This window comes from Hyla sarda, chromosome 3, assembly GCF_029499605.1.
Source record: "Hyla sarda isolate aHylSar1 chromosome 3, aHylSar1.hap1, whole genome shotgun sequence".
NCBI classification, from domain to species: Eukaryota; Metazoa; Chordata; class Amphibia; order Anura; family Hylidae; genus Hyla; species Hyla sarda.
In genome coordinates, this window is record NC_079191.1 from 167550170 (window position 1) to 167565517 (window position 15348).

Consider the following 15348-nt stretch of genomic DNA (forward strand, 5'->3'; position numbering starts at 1 on the left):
GTTGGGATACACTGTCATACACACACACAAGGGACTACAACTCCCAGCATGTGTCATTCAGGAGTCTTCAGTCTGTGGTATAACACCAGCATGCTGCCTCTGTAGTCTCCGGGGGGTTGTAGTTCACCACACCTCTAAAGGGCATACACCAGTGTTTTGCCACCAGGGTGCCTCCAGGTGTTGCAAAACTACAACTCCCAGCCTGCCCTGACTACCTTTGGGCATGCTAGGGGTTGTAGATTTGCAACAGCTGGAGGCACACTGGTTGGGAAACACTGGTGTAACATGATGTGTATGCTGAATAGGCTGGAAAAGTGTTTCCCAACCAGTGTGCCTCCAGCTGTTGCAAATCTACAACTCCCAGCATGCTCAAAGTCTGTCAGAGCATGCTGAGAGTTGTAGTTTTGCAACAGCTGGAGGCACACTGGTTTGTAAACACTAGCATACACACAAACAACAGGGACTACAACTCCCAGCATGTGTCATTCAGGAGTCCCCCCTCCCCCTTCACATATAGAGATCATTCCCAGTATGATATTTATTCCCCTGCAGTCCATACATCCCCAGCCTGTGCACCCTGTCATCCTCCCCTTCCCTTATCTTCTCTGTGAGGTCCTTCTCCTGTGCAGACCTGCGTCCTTAGAATACAGAGCAGGGGGAGGAGAGGTGGGGAGCTGTGTACTCAGCTGGATGAGATGAGGGGGTGTGGCTTATTTCTCTCATGTAAACAAAGAAAGAAAAAAAAAACCTCTGAACTACAGAACTTCCTGCCCAACAAACAGGTAAGAAAAACACATACATGCTGCCAAAACATCTAACACATGTATATTGCAAAAAAACAAAACTTAGAAAGAAGATGCCGGGCACTATACTCAGCTGTGATGTGAGGTTATCTTCACACCACAGATTCGTATATGCCACTGAGAGCTGTGAGTAGCCAACACTATCTGACCAATCACAGCTCTCAGCGGTAAATATGAATCTGTGAAGTGTTGAGAACTTCACATAACAGCGGAGTATAGTGCCAGGCAGTGGAGCGAGATGTCCGGCCAGCCACCGGCTTCTATAGCTTATACCAGAGGATCGCAGCTGGTGTCACACACATTTTATTAAACACATAATTAAAATACCTTATTAATAAAAGTTTTACGAGATTAATTATAAAAAATATATAATATTTTTATAATTACATGGCCCCTGTCTAAATTTTTTTATATTGCCGGATAGATTTTTAGTTCTCTGCCCGCCCACATAAATTGATCCCTCTTTCATTTTTTTAATGGTACCTTACGAAATTTAACAAAAAGAGGTATCTCCATCACTTTTTTGGATCGCTAAAGTCCAAAAAGAAGAAAAAACGCCTGCAAAAACACCAAAGTTAAAACGCACATGGCGTTTTTCGTGGCGTTTTTTCACTCCCATTGACTTCTATGGGAGGAAAACGCCAAGATTTTCCTGAAAAAAACGCCATACTCTGGATTTGAGGAAGTTTTTGAAAACCAGTATCTGAGCACAAAAGAGCTGAAAAATGCCCAAAGGATAAAAAAAAAACACCAAAATGAAAAACACCAAGTGGATCTGGCATTATGCATTTCACGGTTGACTTGCAGCTACCATCTTGCTGCTGCGTTTTTTCACAGAAAAAACGCCATGCAGCAAAATGGGTGTTTTTATCACCTTTTTTGCTTGAAAAACCTCAGTGGAATTCTAGTCAAAAGGTGCAAAGCACTTGATAAATTTGGTGCAATTATAGAAACATTGAGCTGCAGAGATTGGTTTAAAGGGGTTATCGAGGAAAAAACTTTTTTTTATATATCAACTGGCTCCAGATTTGTAAATTACTTCTATTAAAAAAAATCTTAATCTTGTCAGTACTTATGAGCTGCTGAAGTAGAGTTGCTCTTTTCTGTCTAAGTGCTCTCTGATGACACCTGTCTTGGGAACTGTCCAGAGTAGAAGCAAATTCTACTCTGTGCAGTTCCTGAGACAAGCAGAGATGTCAGCAGAGAGCACTGTTGAAAGACAGAAAAGAACAACTCAACTCCAGCAGCTGATAAATATTTGAAGGATTAAGATATTTTAATAGAAGTAATTTGCAAAACTGTTTAACGTTCTGGAGCCAGTTGATATATAAAAAAAAGTTTTTTCCTGGAATACCCCTTTAAGCTTTGTGCTATAGCATCTGACACTTTAGTACGTGTCCTATAAGGTGATGTAGGTTTGCGCAAAAAAAGTAGGCTTTGCGAAAAAAAAAAAACACTTCTAAATTTCATATGCGCAAATAATAAATACAGCGCCACTGCAAAAAGTGGGGTATAGTGCACCAAACGGGAGACAACTTTGAAAGATGTTCTAATGAAAATTGCGCAAAACAATGCAATTGCGCAAAATCTACAGGGACATTTAGAACATTGAAGTGGTGTAAAGGCCATGATAAATGTCCCCAATGACCCTCAGCACACAACCAATATAGTGTCCCAGTACAGCCGTTCCATATGCTACTCACTGGAGAATTGTTGGGTGTCTGACTTGGTAAAGGTTTGCTGGATGTACAGTTTGTAAATCTAATAATGGGTAGAATTGTAAATGGGCTATCAGCTTTGTAAATGGGGCTATCTGCATTGTAAATGGGGCTATCTGCATTGTAAATGGGGCTATCTGCATTGTAAATGGGCTATCTGCATTGTAAATGGGCTATCTGCATTGTAAATGGGGCTATCTGCATTGTAAATGGGCTATCTGCATTGTAAATGGGGCTATCTGCATTGTAAATGGGGCTATCTGCATTGTAAATGGGGCTATCTGCATTGTAAATGGGCTATCTGCATTGTAAATGGGCTATCTGCATTGTAAATGGGCTATCTGCATTGTAAATGGGCTATCTGCATTGTAAATGGGGCTATCTGCATTGTAAATGGGCTATCTGCATTGTAAATGGGCTATCTGCATTGTAAATGGGCTATCTGCATTGTAAATGGGCTATCTGCATTGTAAATGGGGCTATCTGCATTGTAAATGGGGCTATCTGCATTGTAAATGGGCTATCTGCATTGTAAATGGGGCTATCTGCATTGTAAATGGGGCTATCTGCATTGTAAATGGGGCTATCTGCATTGTAAATGGGGCTATCTGCATTGTAAATGGGCTATCTGCATTGTAAATGTATTCCCTGTATTTCACCTCTGTTCCATGCATACACTGAGGTAACCATATACAGTATAATGAGGGGCACAGTATATATGTAAAATGAGAGGCACTGTTTGTAATGTAATTAATTTATGGAAACCTGGTGTGTATTGTAATCAAATTCAAGGGGCACAGTGTGTATTGTAATCAAATTCAAGGGGCACAGTGTGTATTGTAATCAAATTCAAGGGGCACAGTGTGTATTGTAATCAAATTCAAGGGGCACAGTGTGTATTGTAATCAAATTCAAGGGGCACAGTGTGTATTGTAATCAAATTCAAGGGGCACAGTGTGTATTGTAATCAAATTCAAGGGGCACAGTGTGTATTGTAATCAAATTCAAGGGGCACAGTGTGTATTGTAATCAAATTCAAGGGGCACAGTGTGTATTGTAATCAAATTCAAGGGGCACAGTGTGTATTGTAATCAAATTCAAGGGGCACAGTGTGTATTGTAATACATTTCAGAGGCACAATGTATATTATAATACATTTTACAGGGCACAGTATCTAATATAATGAATTGCATGGGCCATGGTGTGTATTATAATAAAAAAGGGGGGGCACTGTGTATATTACAATGAATTTCAAAGGGGACAATGTGTTTTGTAATACATTTCAAATGACACAGAGTGTGTATTGTCATATACTTCAAGGAGCACAGTGTTTATTAGAATTAAAGGAGTAGTGTGGAGGGACTTTTTATGCTCCTATTATACTCGGGCTGTAAAAAGTAAAAAAAAAAATAACATTAACACACCTTCCGCCGCTCCCCCATTGCGCTGTTATCAGTTTTCAATTCTATGGTTCTAGTCTCCTTCCTACTTATGTGTGACCGTATCAGTGTATTGCCGGCTACAGCTATTTCCCACCTCAGCTGGTAATAGGCTGAGCGCAGTGTCATGTAAGGAGCCCTGGTGCCAGAAAGTCAAACAGATCTGTAAATTACTTCTATTTAAAAATCTTAAAGGGGTTATCCAGGGAAAAAAAATTTTTTATATATCAACTGGCTTCAGAAAGTTAAACAGATTTGTAAATGACTTCTGTTAAAAAATATTAATCCTTTCAGTACTTATGAGCTGCTGAAGTTGAGTTGTTCTTTTCTGTCTAAGTGCTCTCTGATGACACCTGTCTCGGGAAATGTCCAGAGTAGAAGCAAATCCCCATAGCAAACCTCTTCTACTCTGTGCAGTTCCCGAGACAAGCAGAGATGTCAGCAGAGAGCACTGCTGCCAGACAGAAGAGAAAACAACTCAATTTCAGCAGCTAATAATTATTGGAAGGATTAAGATTTTTTAATAGAAGTCATTTAAATTAGAGGGGCAAAGGTTTCTGCAGTAATATCAGGAAGCATTATTTTACTAAGAGAGTAGTGGATGCATGGAATAGCCTTCCTGCAGAAGTGGTCGCTGCAAATACAGTGAAGGAGTTTAAACATGCATGGGATAAGCATAAGGATATCCTTCATATAAGATAGGGCCAGGGACTATTGATAGGATTCAGATTATTGGGCAGACTAGATGGGCCAAAGGGTTCTTATCTGCCGACACATTCTGTTTCTATGTTTCTATTTACAAATCTTTTTAACTTTCTTGAGCCAGTTGATATATAAAAAAGTTTTTTCCAGGAATACCCCTTTAATCCTTCCAGTACTTTATGAGCTGCCACAGAGGAAGTTGAGTTGTTCTTTTCTGTCTGACCACAGTGCTCTCTGCTGACATCTCTGTCTGTGTCAGGAACTGTCCAGAGCAGCAGCAAATCCTTATAGCAAACCTATCCTATATACTACAGAGGAAGAACTTTATCTGTAGTATACAACAGCTTATAAGTACTGGAAGGATTAAGATTTTTAAATAGAAGTAATTGACAAATCTGTTTAACTTTCTGGCACCAGTTGATTGAAAATAAATAGTTTTCCTCCAGAGTAAATTATTTTCCACTGGAGTACCCCTTTAATGTTTGTTCTTTTACTTTTTGCAGCCCGGTCACAATAGGAACATAAAAAGTCCCGCCACGCTACTTTTTTTTTTATTTCCGGGGACATAGAATGTTATATAATGAATTTCAGGGGCATGGTGTACTGTATAGTATAATACATTTCTGGGGGCATGGTATGTGGTATAATTAATTTTTGAGGCCACTATGTATTATTATTATTTTCCAGGAAACCGTGTGTATTATGTCAATTTCATTTGGGATGGTGTATATTATAATGAATATCTGGGGTCAGAGTGTGTAAGACTTTTATATTCATGGGGCACAACGTGAAGCTGTTGTTTTTAGGGGTGCAGTGTATGGCAGTACCATATTTAGGAGGCACATTGTTTGGCTCCATCAGTAGCTTGTCTTTCTATAGAACATGAGGATCTCCTGCAAAACTGAGGAGCCAAAGATGCCTGGGCTGCAAACTTTGCAGAGGTGTGAATATGGAGGATAAAAGGAAGAGTACAAAGAAGACGCCACTTGTAAGTCACTGATATCATTGTATATTCTGAATGACTGTGTCCTATCAGTATTGTGTTGACTTTTAAGGTCTATAGTCAGGGGCGTTGTTAGGTCCCAGGGCTAGAGCCCACAGCACAGCCATGCCCTTAACCACACCCTAAGACACACCCTTAAACACGCCCCTTACCACATCAAGCCTCCTTCTTTAATATTTTCCCACTACTGTACACAACACACTGTGCATATGCGACCAACACTCTAATCATGGTGCCTCTTGTACAGAATGCATGAAGCACTGGTCTACTCTCTTCATTTCTGGGGACATAATTCTTCCATTCTGGTGATCGGTGTCGATAGGGAATCACTGTAAATTTTGGGAAAACCTCTAAGAGCAATAAAGTTGTCAGCAGGGCTCAAGTCCTACAGCAACGTGTAGGAATTAAGGGGGAGATTTATCAAAACCTGTGCAGAGGAAAAGCAGCCCAGTTGCCCATAGCAACCAATCAGATAGCTTATTTCATTTTTAACAAGGCCTCTGGAAAATGAAAGAAGCGATCTGATTGGTTGCTATGGGCAACTGGGCAACTTTTCCTCTGGACAGGTTTTGATAAATCTCCCCCTAAGTTCCTGCACTGTTTCCACAGCAGGAACACCGTTTCCATTAGCAGGACCAGTCCTTAAGTGGAAATCTTGGGTGAGTTCCCACACTTTTTTCCCCAGACTTGACCCCTGGTTGTCAGCCTGTCACCTGAAATTAGGAGGACATCCTATTTTGACAGACTGATAACCAGCATCATTACCACCACAGACCATATATTGTGTAATATATATTGACAAATGTGTTTTTAACTAGGAGCCAGCAATAAGGAGCCAGGATTAATTTTGATTGATGCATCTCACCACAGCGAAACATTATGTAATGTTATATGACATCTTATCAGATCATTTTGCTTCTTCTTGCAACTGGTGGTCATCTGCTATGGGGGCTAGAGATCAGCGAACTTACAGTAAATTCAATTCGTCACGAACTTCTCGGCTTGGCGGTTGCTGACTTTTCCTGCATAAATGAGTTCAGCTTTCAGGTGCTCCCGTGGGCTGGAAAAGGTGGATACAGTCCTAGGAGACTCTTTCCAGCACCTATACCCAATACACAGGTGCACGCTGCTGTGGCAAGTACAAAACATGTAAAAAAAAGAAAAAGGCAGCAGCACACTTGGTCAACAAAATGGAGGCTCTTAGCGCACTTTTTGATCCATCCACTACACGGAAGTGGCCTCATATCGGATGGGACACTAACACTCACCTCTGCTGGGCATGCAGCCTCTGACTGGGTGACATATTGGATCCACTATCAATCCAAACCACCTCCTGTGAAATAGGGGAGGGGATGCACGGCTACAGAGGGAGCCACTCCCCCCAAATTGCACAGCAAAAAATAAAAAATAAAAATGTAGCCAGCACCTATACCCAATACACGGGTGCACACTGCTGTGGCAAGTAAAAAACATGTAAAAAAAAAAAAGATAATGGCAGCAGAACACTTGCTATTAGTAGTATGACTGATACATAAAGCACTGGTATAGCATGATGGGAGTGAAAGTAGTAATAGTACGCCAGACAGTAGCATATACAGATATGGTACCTGATGTGACTTATGAGTAGAGCCTGCTGCTGATCATGCTGCCGGTCGGTCCCTGTGTTAGGTTTGTATCATGCTCCGCTTTTCAGCTGATGCCACACAGGGATGGACTTGTCAGGACATCACAGCTGCCGACGGCAGTGCCGGACTGGGAACAAAAATAGGCCCAGGCATTTTAAAATAAGCAGTCCATTTTTTTGGTGGGGGTTCAACTGCTGAGACCCCGACGATCACCTCAGTTCAAGTTGCTCTCCAGCTGTTGTAAAGCTACAACTCCCATCATGCCTGGAGAGCCTCAGGCATTATGGGAGTTGCAGTTTTGTAACACCTGCAGAGCCACAGATTGGAATACATAGTCTCCCATCATAACTACAGAACTTGCAAGTGACTCCAGCTCTGATGGGACAGTCAGGAGAATACACAAATATATCAATCACCTTAGTGACATCTCTGTTGTTGTTGTAGCTCCTTTTTTTCTCTCCTTCTCATCCAGGCACCAGGACATTTTCCATCTTCCTCTTCCTCTGCAGAGCCTCCAGATATTATTGTTAATTTGTTTGCAGATACTCATCCTCTATACGAAGATAAAAATTATAATCCTGCCAGAAACTGTGCCATCTGAATATAGCCATGCTAGACATCATGCCCCCTCAGTAAAACCCTGCACCCCTGAATATAACCCATATATAATATAAAAACACTGAGCCCCACTGAATATAACCCTGACAGCAACTGTGCCCCCTGAATATAACCCTGACAGCAACTGTGCCCTTTGCCACACATAGTTTTTTTTCTCAGTTCCACTGAATCCTACCTCCACACTGTCCTCCTCCAGACCCCTCTGTCCACCTCCTCCTCCTCTAGACTCCTCCAGGCTCATCTGTCTTCCTTCCAGCTCCTCTGTCCTCTTCCTTATTCAGACCTTTCTGTCCTCCTCTAGAACCCTCTGTGCTCCTCCTCCTCCAGACTCCTCTGTACTCCTCCTCCATACCCCTCTGTACTACTCCTCCTCCAGACCCCTATGTACTCCTCCTCCTCCAGACCCCTCTGTACTCTTCCACCTCCAGACCCCTCTTTACACCTCCAGACCCCTAAGTGTTCCTCCATGGTTCTCTGTTACATCGCATCCCCCCACCTCCGACCAAAACCTCCCCCAGAACCCTTAGACTTCTTCTAGACTCCCCCCCCCCCCACAGATCCCTAAGTCATGTATATATGTAAGATAGATGTGTTCCACCTACAGACCCATATGAGGGCTTGTTTTTTGCACCACCAATTTAACATTGTAATACCATCAATCATTTCACCACAAAATCTACGGCGAAAAGGAAAGGAAATATATGTGGGGAGAAATTGGAAAAAACTAAACAAAATGCCATTTTTGTAACTTTTGGGGGCTTCAGATTCTATGCAGTGCCCTTTTCGGTAACAATGACACCTTTTTGCACCAAAATTTGTACATTTAAAAATGTCCCTTTATGAGCTCAATACCTTTTTTATTTTTCACATACGGGGCTATATGAGAGCTCATTTTTTGCGCCGTGATCTGTAGTTTTTATCTATACCTTTTTTGGTTTTGACGGGACTTTTTGATCGCTTTTTATAAATTTTTTTAGGGTATACAAAGTGACCAAATATATGCAATTTGGACTTTGGGATTTTTTTTTATCTAATCCCTTTTGACCTTGCGGTTTAATTAACATTATATTTTTATTGTTCAGACATTTACACATATGTAACCACATATGTTTATATTTATTTTGTTTAAATTTTTTTTTTAAATAGGAAAAGGGGAGTGACTCAAACCTTTATTTTTTTAGTCCCCACAGAGGACTATACCATGCAATCTTCTGTTTGCATACACTGTTCAATGCTATGCCATAGCACAGATAAGTATTATTGGTGCTCTGCTGTTCCAGCCTGCCATGGCTGACTGGAACTTTAGAGCAATGATTGGATGAGGAGGCAGGTAAGGGCGCTCCCGCCTTCCTCTTAGCTGATCGGGACACTGTGTTTTTACCACGGTGGTCTCTATCAGCTCCACTGAGCTGCCAGGACTTTTTATTTTATTTTAGATGCCACGATCAACTTTGATCGCGGCGTCTAAGGGGTCAATGCCGGGTATCACCAGGATCTGTGATATTATGTATTAGCCATGGAACCACACCACTATGATGCGGGGGTCAGCTCCTGAGCCCGCATCATAGAAAGTGAGTGGGACGAGAGTGTACAGGTACACCCTTCATCTTTTTACATTAAAGATCAATAAAAAAAAAAAAAAATCATGCATCCATCATACATACATCAAACATACATCTAGCATAAATACATATATCTATCATGCATGCACAGATCCATTATATATACATTTATCATGCATGCACACATCTCTTATACATACATTTACCATGCATGCACATATCCATTTTTCATACATCTCCAGACGGAATTTCTGCCGGAGATACCATGGGCGGCACTACTGCGTTGCTGGACCCATACAGGCAATGCATTTTTTAGTGGATCTGCTCATAAATAGAAATTAATTGCCGTATTTGGGGACTGCAATGCAGTATGCATGGTCATTTAGCTGCCCTTGGGATCTTCGGCGGAAATTCTGTTCGGATATTTCAAAGTGTAAACCTGGCCTTCTACATCCATCTATCATACATACATCTATCATACATACATACACATATTTCCATTATGCATGCACACTTCTATCATACATACATACATTATTATACACACACACCCCTCCTGTCTCCCCCACCTCACACCCCTTTTCACCAACCTCTCCCCCTTCTCACCCCCCTCTCCCCCCCTTCTCACCCCTTTTTACCCACCTCTCATCCCACTTCTCACCAGCCTCCGACCACTTCTCACCCCTTTTTACCCACCTCTCCCCCCTTCTCACCTGCTTTAGTGGCAGGGGACATAGCGTGGGTCAGCAGCACTGACAGCCGACTATGACACTTTCTCTTTCCCTTTCTTGGCGCCCGAATAAAGGAAGGTGAAGGCGGGGCTAGGAGCAGATGTGCGTGCCTCCGCGCAGCACGTCTGTTCCAATCAGCTTTCCTGCCCCATCTCCCGGTGTCCAGTTCGCGCGGCATCAGTATGCCTACGCACGTAGGCACCACTGTATAAAGCAGTGGTGGCAAATGACTATATTTAAAAAAATAATGGGAGAAAGAACAACTCCAGTATAACCTTATAATTGCTCAAGCTATACTGGGAGCTGTAGTTTTACATGGTAAAACTTCTAGAATTAGTTAACCTGACTTGGCAATTTGTATATTTGACAAGTACCGGTAGATAAAAACAATTCTCCACAATGCACTGACTACACCATTGCCAACTTCCACCCTTGTAAATTATGGAAGTATTCTTCCCAACAAGCATTGTTTCTAAAGGAGAATATGGTAGTGTACAGGGATATAGGGATGTCTGTGCTGTGACCTAAAGGACATGCATATGCAAGGTACTGAGTAACTTTTTTTTTCTTTTTGTGGAATCTGACAGCTACACTTTGATAAGTTTTATATCACTCAAAGCACAGGTGATGGAATTATGTAGAACTCATTTTTACAGCTTTCATCTATTTGTTAGTGTGCCAAACAACCACATTTTCCCAGCATTTCTCCATATACAGTATTTCAATAATATGTTTCAGGTTATTGGATGAGTAAGAGATTATTTCTACATTATGTTTTTACTCTTTATGTTGATTTTGTTGCAGTTATATAGGGTGGCTGCTTGAAGCAAAATACAAACCAGTCAAACCAGGTTTAATAGAACCAAGGCTATGATTTAAACCCTGTGTGAAGTGGTGTGTGCATATATTCTACAAGGCAGGCATACCTGCTTTTCTGTATTTGATATTAATATCCATGTAAGGCCCTGTCCTCATACCTCAGGGCAATGATAAACCTGTTGAAAAAATTGCCTCTGTCATCAGGATACAAATCCTAGCACCTGAGCATAAATGTCTTTGTGGGCCTCCTCCCTAAATACTGTTCATGGGAAACACTTAGTGACATGGTCCTGTACTACCCTTAGGCCCTGTCAGGTTGAGACCCTCAGTGACCTGGGGCTCCCCTGCAGGGTCTCCCCCTGTTGTTCCATAATGTTGTGTGTATTACTTTAATGTCTAGACAGTATCCTTATGTGTAGGTAGTACAAAGGACCTGTGAGAGGTTGTCTCAAGGACCTGTGTAAGTCTGTCACATGTTATGTAATGCAGTCACATGAATTGTTGTCACATGTTCTCCCAGAGAGCACCAGCTTACCCATTGACCCGCAGCTTGACCAATGGCCTGGTATGCCCTCCCACTATATAAAGAGGCGGCCATTACCATTCACACTCTTGTACCATCAGTCTTTACTGAGACAGCAACCTCCAGAGTTCTCAGTCCAAGTGACCAGCATCTGGAAGATCCCACAAGCTACATTCATTCCATTAAGTCTCAAGTCTATGTCTGCTGTCACTACAAGTAGTCAAGTCCTGCATATAATCAAGTCAAGTCCAATCTCGAGTCAAGTTAATTACAAGTAAATTGGTTCAGCAAGTAGCGAGGTCCTTCTGGGTCCTGGCCACCTCTCTGGGAAATCTGGCCTTAGCTGTGAAGATAATTCCATCTGTATTATACTTAGTAAAGCCTCCGTTTGACCATAACTGGTTGTGGACTCTAATTTCACTACTAGCAACTAGTGTTTAGCGTGAATATTCGCAATTCCAATATTTATTGCAAATTACACATATTCACGAATATGGTGGATATAGCACTATATATTTGCAATTACGAATATTCATAAAAATATTTTTCCCACAGAACACAACACAGTGATCTCATCCCTCTCTGCTTCCAGCTTGTGATCTAAAGAAGGCTCCTATACTATTTAATGTATTAGACTGGAGAGCGAATTTTCACAAATATGTGAAAATTCGCGAATATCACCACTAAAGAATATTAGGAGATAGATAATATAGATAGATAATATAGATAGGTAGATAGTTATCTGCATGCGCATGCGAAAATAACCGCGAATATATTGAATATGCGAATTTCACGAATATAGGACAAATATTCGTCCATATATTCATGAAATATTGCAAATTCGAATATGGCATATACCACTCATCACTTCTAGCAACTGGGATAGCGGAGGAAACGGGCATGTGGTGTTCCAGAACCCTAAAACCACACTGGCGTCACGAACCTTAGGGGTTAACTACATCTTGCCCCAGGGGTCCCGCCATACACCTGTGGGTCACCACAATCTTGGCGTCACGAACAGGATACGGGTGTGTGCCTTAACCACTCAGCCACCCAGGCCAATCAACTCAGGCCACCCATTACCAGTATATGGGTGTGTGCCGAATGCAAGTTGCCGCAAGTCCTTCCCCCAAGTCTGAACTGTGTTTAATAGAGAATCGCATCCAGTTGCAACAAAGTGTGCTCCAGCAAAGTGTACGGGACTGTGTTGTTAAAGTTTGTTTTTACTGTGGCGCAGATAAAAGTAAGGGGGAAGGTGAAAGAGAGACTGTTAATCATCATTACTAAGTGTGTCAAGTCTGTACCTGAAGGGGTTAAGCAGAGTTTGGTTTTTACCCACGCGCAGCTCCGCCCAGTCAGTCCCCAGCGATGATGCCTCTTCAGTGTACGAGCTGGAACTAAGAATCCGCTCTGTGTTGCACAGGGGAAACATTTACCAACCAGACCAAACAGGAAGTTCCCCTTGTGCAGCCATAGTGGAGGCTGCGTCCGGCTCAACAGAATACCGGCAAGTACCCGCAGCAGCACAGACTCTGCATAAACCCATGATTTGCTGCAATAAGTCTTCAGCACCAGTGGCGGTCAACGTTAACTCCAGGTGCCCAGTCAAGTCTGCAGGTACTCGTTACAGTTTATTGCCAGACAGCTTAAAGAAACAGCGCACTCAATTCTTCTTAAAGAGACATCACACTCAATTCTTCTTAAAGAGACAATGCATTCAAGTCTCAATGCACTCAAGTCTTCTTAAAGCAACAGCGCACTCAAAGAGTTTGGCAACATGTCAGCATCCAGCTCTCCAGATCGACCCAGCTAAAGTACCCCTCCATCACCCGCAGCAGGAACATCTGCTACACCAGCGGTAGCAGTCCATGTTAACCACGTGGGTGCCCCAGCTAACGCACCAGTATTCCTGGCAAATCCTGTCCTTCCTAACTACAGCGGAAACCCTTTCACCCTGAGGGATTTCAAGGAGAATATTCCGAGCTTGTTTGTCTTTTGCTCTCTCCCCCCTAATCAAGAGGCTCCGCTGCTCTCAGGACAACTACAAAGACCAGCACTTGAGGAAGTCTGCACCTGGCCCGCCTCCGAGGAGGTGACGGTGGAGCAGATCTTCAAAGGGGTTATACCACCTATTTGAATCACATTCTCCCTCAGAGGTACACCCCCGGTTGTACGAGAGGCGACAAAAGCCATGTGAGCCATAAAGAGCTTATGCGGTAGCCCTACAAAATGCCCTAGAGACTGTTCAAAAGTTAGACGGCATTACTCCCAATCAGGGTAACAAAGTTTTGATGGACAGGTTCATTGATGGAGCTCATAACAAATGGGACAAAACAGGCATCAACTGAGCGACGAAAAAACCTACATGAGACTGACAGAAAATCCTACCCCTAAAATTAAGTCCCGTTTACAAAGTTCCTGCGTTGCTATGTAGAAAAGGGAGTGTTGTCTAGGAATAAAGCAGAAAAGCTTATCCTTCCATTTCCCAGGTATTTCCTACTGAAGGTCCATAAGACCCTGGTCTCCCCCCCAGGACGACCTATCGTCTCGGGGTGTGGTTCTATTACGGAGCCATTGTTCAAGTATCTGGACTGGCTCCTTAGACCCCTTCTGCAGGAAATACCATCGCTGGTGAAAGACACCAATCAATTCTTAGAGTGTCTAGAAGATCTGTATTGGGCAGAAAAAGGCATCTTGGGCTCAATAGACACAGAGTCATTATACACTAGCATTCCGCAGGAACTTGGAGTGGATATGGTTAGGGACATACTCTTACAAACAGGGCGTAGTGAAAATTTCATCAATTTTGTGTGCAATGGTTTATTACTAGTATTGCAAAATAATGCTTTTCAGTTCGATAATGTATAGTTCAAACAAATCGGGGTGTGGCCATGGGCACCCCCATGGCATGCACTTTTGCTAAACCTATATGTGGCGGCTTTTGAAAAGCTGTTTGTCTTCAGTGATAACAATCCCTTCCTCAGGTCGATGAGGTGCTATCTCAGGTTTGTAGACGATGTCTTCATAGCCTGGGATGGCACCTCATCATCCTTTACAGATTTCGTCTCCCATCTTAACACCACCAATAATATGAATCTAAGGTTTACATCTATAACTGATGAAAAAATGCTAGAGTTCTTGGATGTTCTAGTGCAGTTGGACAATGGGAGTGTAGTGACGTCAGGCTTTAGAAAACCTACAGCCTGCAATTCTCTGCTTCACTTCGCCAGCTACCACCCTGAACATGTTAAATGTGCAGTTCCCTATGGCCAATTTTTACGGTTGCGACGTATCAATAGTTCGGTGGATGGTTTTTTGATACAAGCTGGCGAATTGAAGGAGAGATTGTTGGCTAGAAATTATCCAGAGCCTATTCTGGATCAAGCTCTAACACGAGCTTTAAATCAAGATAGAGCCACTCTTCTGCGTAACAACAGGAGGAAACATAAGAAATCAACAACCAAAGAAAATATGTTTTCGTTTTCCTTTAAATTCAGTCCCCTTGCTGATGTAGTGAAAAATGCAATCTTTAAAAACTGGTTTCTGATGAAAAATGATCCCGATCTAAATAAAATAGTTCCTCCCAAACCTATGATAGCCTTTAGAAGGTGTAAAAACTTAAAAGATACCCTTACTTGTAGTTCCTTCGTTTCAAAAAAGAAAAAAGGTACAAACTGGCTTACCGATACAGGACCAAAAGGGAGTTTTAAGTGTGCTACATGCCATTGGTGTTCATTTCTTTTACCCGGAAAAGTTTTTTGGATCGGAGGGTGTAAAGTAGTGCTCCACGATATCATTACATGTC